Source organism: Mytilus edulis, chromosome 4 (genome assembly GCF_963676685.1).
Source record: "Mytilus edulis chromosome 4, xbMytEdul2.2, whole genome shotgun sequence".
Classification (NCBI taxonomy): Eukaryota; Metazoa; Mollusca; class Bivalvia; order Mytilida; family Mytilidae; genus Mytilus; species Mytilus edulis.
The window spans coordinates 34,183,993-34,190,216 of NC_092347.1; positions in this window are offsets into that span (position 1 = coordinate 34,183,993).

The window sequence follows — 6,224 nt, forward strand, 5'->3', positions numbered from 1 at the left end:
CTTTTCTTTTTAAAGGTGCTAAGGATATAGTTTCTGATTAGAATAGTTCTCAGAGTACTTCGAAAGAAATTAATAATTAAAAACAAATTAAATTATTGAATAATTCGATTAACATGAATGCAACAACTCTCTTGTTTTAAGCAAGGATTTGTTTTAGAGTCATTTCATTGCATTATTGCATTGTTTATTACTATTGCAAATATTTGCAACAATAGGAACATAATACATCATGAAAATAGCAAATTGGTCAAACAATATGAGAAAAAGAGACGTGAAGCAACCAACAATCACTACCGAGGTTTTCAGCATTTGTAATATAAGTTACAGATAGCACTGGTGTAGAATTGAATTTTTCAAAATAGATTGAAATATTTAGGCACTAGATTCGCATAAAAAATGACATTGCCCAGGTTGTTTAAAAATAACCATTATTTCAAATGAAAATTTTCAATTTGTCACAAGTTGCATTGGAGACTAGAATTAATAACTGGAAAATCAGAAATGTGTTGTAAACAAATCTGACTCGTCAGCTGAATTAGTTTATCTTCGCTAGCGCAGACTCAGTAGAGAGGAGGGGACTGAATCGTAACCCATGGCTTTCGAAGATAGGAATTAATTATGTTACGTTTAAGTCTTGTTTTGTGGTGCATACGTATTGGGGAATTCCTGCTTGGGTGTATATGTTCACACATCTCGGGCTTGGGCATTAGCGAAATATCAGTGGGCCGAATTATCGGCTACGAGAATAAAGACCAATATTTAAAAAAAAATTAATGAAGAATTCCATTACAATCGGATGTTTCATATTACTTCCAAACGTAACTACAGCTTTTGTCAGTTAACCTCAATAAACAGATTTCGTTAGTGGAAAAGTCTTTTCGTTCGTAGTACCTCCTGTATTTGTTATTGTCCTATCCTTTGCGTTTGTGTTTGTTAAGTCTGTTTCATGAACCAATCTAATATCTTCACCGAAAGGATCTGTAAAATGTGTGAGTTCGTGTGGAGTGTATCAAAATAGATATTAAATTTGTAATCATGGATTATTAACCAATGGTACTATATAGTAGTTGCATACTAGTAAGTTTCTATTTTGCTACAAAGTCATGATTCTCAGAATTAAAAAGTGTATTCCAGTACAATGTCATGTCTTTTGGTAGTATGTTTTCAAATCATATTTAAGTTTTGATAATATTATCAGTAAAAGATGAAGGTATATGTCTACGAGGTAGTAGTCAATACGTCACAACAAAAGATAATCTAAAAGTAAAAATGAAATCTCAACAGTAGATAACAAAAGCAGAAATCTTAACCAAATCTAGGTAAGAATACAATAGATAACAAAACAGGAATTCTTTCTTTTTAAAAAATCTAGGTAAAAATACAATAGATAACAAAACAGGAATTCTTTTTAAAAAATCTAGGTAAGAATACAACAGATAACAAAACAGGAATTCTTTTTAAAAAACCTAGGTAAAATACAATCTTTAATAACAGTAGATAACAAAGAACGTGTCTTACAAAATGTTATCATATTACTCTTAATACTAGTTAGAAAGAAATTAACACTACTCAAAAATCTGAACTTTTTTTTTGAAGTAGATACTGAACCATGAACATGAGATCAAGGACAATAGACATATGACAGACCGAAACCTCATAACATAATGCTTCTATAATCAAAGTTTGAAGCATTCAGGTCTTCCACCTTCTAAAATATAAAGCTTAAAAGTAGTTAGTTAATGCCACCGGATCCCCGCTTCCAGAAGTTGCATGCTCGACAAAAAACAACTTGTGACACTCAATCAATCAATGAAATTATTCACTTACATTACCCATGTCTCCAGATTCTCTGTTTTATGCATCTTTAACTTAAATGACGTTTGTGCAACTCAGTCCTGGTTTTATGACTTACGTAATAGACAAGGAAATGAGATTTTTAAGAGAAGTCCTGGACCTTTTCAAGAAAAGATATACTAAAAACAGCATATACTAGTCTACGTTTTGTTTTTCATTTAGGGTAATAAATGTTCTCTCCTACATGATGAGATAATATAAATCGTTTAAATTAGTTAATCCAAACTAAGACTACTATAATGTAGTAGCAACAGGTTTCAACTGAACCTATCTCTCACCTTGCAACAAACGAGTTCAATTGACACGAGGTGAGACAGAATAAAATACCGTTTCATGAATAAATTATAGAAGGTAGTTCTCGTTAATATCAATTGACCTGATAACTTGATAACTACCCTTGCAGCAAACTTCTCTTCATATTGCTTTATATATTTTGGTTTCGGTGTAAATTGTCCCCTGAGTGGCTAATAAGCACTAACTTGACAACATTCTTTCAGTGCCTCACTAGTAACTTGTTGTTGATTTACATCGTGCTTTTTCGATATAACAAATACATTTTCTAAAGTACACAATGTTTATATTACAGTTCATTTGCACTGAAGTTTTTTCATTTTTGTATATATCTTTTTTGTATGGCCTTACACTGGATATTTGTCATATTTTTAATTGGTCATGCGACAACGTGTTGAAAGAAATGTTTCAAATGACCGTTTGCCCATCAAGATGGCATAAAAATAAAACAAAGCCTGGAATAGTTTTTATTTTTATTTTAACAAGCTTAAGGTTTATCAACAATATTTATTATTTTTATTGCAGCTACAATACCTACTGGAACCAATGGTTGACAAACTGTTGCTGCAAAAGTTATTCATCACAATTTTTTGAATAATTTTCTACATTTTAAAAAGGAATATCCAAAATGGGCCACTTATTTTAGTGTAACTGAAAAACATAAAGATATACACCAATGCTAGGCAAAGTTTATTATTAGCCAGTTGGGTCAAACATATAGGTCTTTGCTACCTTACTGTCAAGCTACAAGCTATGGCATTTAGACGAAGACTGATATTATTCTTTGGTTGACATGTCTCCCTTTTGATTATTTCCTTGTGAAATAGAACATCAGTGGAGCACAAAGCAAGGTAAATCAAAACCTGATACATGTATCCTGTGTGTAAGTGTAATATTTACAACTGAACAATATTCATGTAAACTCATACTTTTGAATGAACTTTTTCTTATTAATACTTGGAACATTGTCTTAATTAGTACTAAAAGTGATTTTGTTTTTAATAAATAAAAACATTATCAAATAAGTATTGCTGTAAACACTAATAGTCCTTCATTCTGTTGATATCTATATTTTTGCACATGCACCAGGTCATACTTTTTCCAGACTGTTTCTGATGTCTTTACACAAAATCCATCAGTTCTGTACCTATTGACGTTAAGCACGATATTGCGTCTCAAATGGTAACGTCAAATTTTTACGTTTTACGGCGATTACCGATTATTTGGGATAAGTTTTGTATTTCGCTTGCAATTTTTGTTTTGCACATCAATATGGATACTTCTTATAATGTTTTGTTGTACTGAATATGCATGGAATATTTCCCAATGAAAGTAACGTAAGCAACAAACAACAAAATATGTCGTATTTGGGTAATGCATAAGCTATATTAAATGAGAAGATATATACGGTATGATGAGTGCCAATGTGACAACTCTCTACCAGAGATCAATTTTCTTTACATAAAATGTAATAAAGTGCAATGTTTTCCTATTTACATCCGAAAAGGAGGAGGATATATATTCTGCTTTAATATAAAAAATTTGTCGGGAATTACAAGTTAAACGGGTCTTGCTTACAAAATTCACTATACTTTCTTTAATAGCGGTACAACTAGATAATGAAATGAAACGATTGTCAGAAAAAAAGGTTAATCATAATTCATCTCATATGTTTGCAAGCTTTGTATCATGTGGAGAGGTATATAGCCACGCTTAAGCCCAATTTTATTTTCACTTTCAATTCTATACACATGAATCTTATTGCAGAGAAATAAAAAAAAAAAAAAAAAAATCGAAGTCAGTTTACGCTTCCCAAATTTGATAAAGAAGATTTGTTTTCCTCTTGTGATACAAAACTTTTTCACAACTTAAGAACCTCATCTAAACGAACAAACCCAGTCAACGGATTTTTTTTAATACTTTGCGGTCTTGTTGATAGTATCTGACTATCAAGAAAGTTCTATCTGAGGAAATATATACAGATGATCCACAATAAATAGCGTACCGCGAATCGACAACGTTGAAAACGTACGAAAATGATCAAACTTGCAAGACATTTCATTTCTTTGAAAACGAAGTAGTTTTGACTACGCAAGTTATCAAAAAGTATGTAGCTGTTTTGTAAAGTTAGAACACAATTACGGAAAAGCACTATTTAGCATGCAACTTATCTAACTTTTCAATAAATAACGTCGCAAATGACAATTTATTTGTAAACCAGATGCTCCGCAGGGCGCAGCTATATACGACCGCAGAGGTTGAACCCTGAAAAGTTGGGGCAAGTATGGACACAACATTTAAGCTGGATTCAGCTCTAAATTTGGATTGTGATTAAATAGTTGACACAGCATAGGTTTCTGACACAGAATGAATGTGGTCTAATGAACTTAAAATATTTTTTTTGCCTTTGAGCAATTCACTATGCTGTTGAATATTAATCCTCTCAAAAAAAATGTTTGAAGAAATTTTCTTTTTATTTATGAAATCTTAAATGAGAAAAATATAACCCCCCCCCCCATTTTTTTTCCACATCCCCTTTTCCCTTTTTCCAAAACTGATCTCAATTCAAATTCCTAATGGAGTTTGCAACAATAACTACTCATTTTTAATACATCATAAAATATTAAAATGTAAAATAAAGTGCTTGTTATCACTGAATGGTAAAGATTGTTTTAATTTATAATTTGGTAGTAAAAGTAAATATACATTGTATATTGTATAAAACAATGATTTAAGTTGATTCAACTACTATTCTGGACAAAGAAAGATAACTTCTATTGAAAATTTCTTGCTATTGCACAATATTGTGCAATTAGATATTTCTTGCTATTGCGCAATACTGTGCAATTGAAAATATTTGCTATTGCACAATACTGTGCAATTGAAGATTTCTTGCTATTGCTGAATACTGTGCAATTGAAAATTCCTTGCTATTGCACAATACTTAATATAATAATTTTGAATCCTGATTTGAACCAACATGAAAACTGGGCCCATAATCAAAAATCTAAGTATATGTTTTAGATTCAGCATGTCAAAAAAGCCCAAGAATTCAATTTTTGTTAAAATCGAACTTAGTTTAATTTTGGACCCTTTGGACTTTAATGTAGACCAATTTGAAAACGGGACCAAAAATTAAGGATCTACATACACAGTTAGATTTGGCATATCAAAGAACCCCAATTATTCAATTTTTGATGAAATCAAGCAAAGTTTAATTTTGGACCCCGAATTGGACCAACTTGAAAACTGGGCCAATAATCAAAAATCTAAGTACATTTTTAGATTCAGCATATCAAAGAACCCCAAGGATTCAATTTTAGTTAAAATCAAACTAAGTTTAATTTTGGACCCTTTGGACCTTAATGTAGACCAATTTGAAAACAGGACCAAAAATTAAGAATCTACATACACAGTTAGATTCGGCATAAAACCCCAATTATTCAATTTTTGATGAAATCAAACAAAGTTCAATTTTGAACCCTTTGGGCCCCTTATTCCTAAACTGGGACCAAACCTCCCAAAATCAAACCCAACCTTCCTTTTATGGTCATAAATCTTGTGTTTAAATTTCATAGATTTCTATTTACTAATACTAAAGTTATGGTCCGAAAAACCAAGAATAATGCTTATTTGGGCCCCTTTTTGGCCCCTAATTCCTAAACTGTTGGGACCAAAACTCCCAAAATCAATCCCAACCTTCCTTTTGTGTTCATAAACCTTGTGTTTAAATTTCATTGATTTCTATTTACTTATACTAAAGTTATTGTACGAAAACCAAGAATAATGCTTATTTGGGCCCTTTTTTGGCCCTTAATTCCTAAACTGTTGGAACCAAAACTCCCAAAATCAATCCCAACCTTCCTTTTGTGGTCATAAACCTTGTGTCAAAATTTCATAGATTTCAATTTATTAAACTAAAGTTATAGTGCGAAAACCAAGAAAATGCTTATTTTGGCCCCTAATTCCTAAAATGTTGGGACCAAAACTCCCAAAATCAATCCCAACCCTTCCTTTTGTGGTCATAAACCTTGTATTAAAATTTCATAGATTTCTATTCACTTTTACTTAAGTTAGAG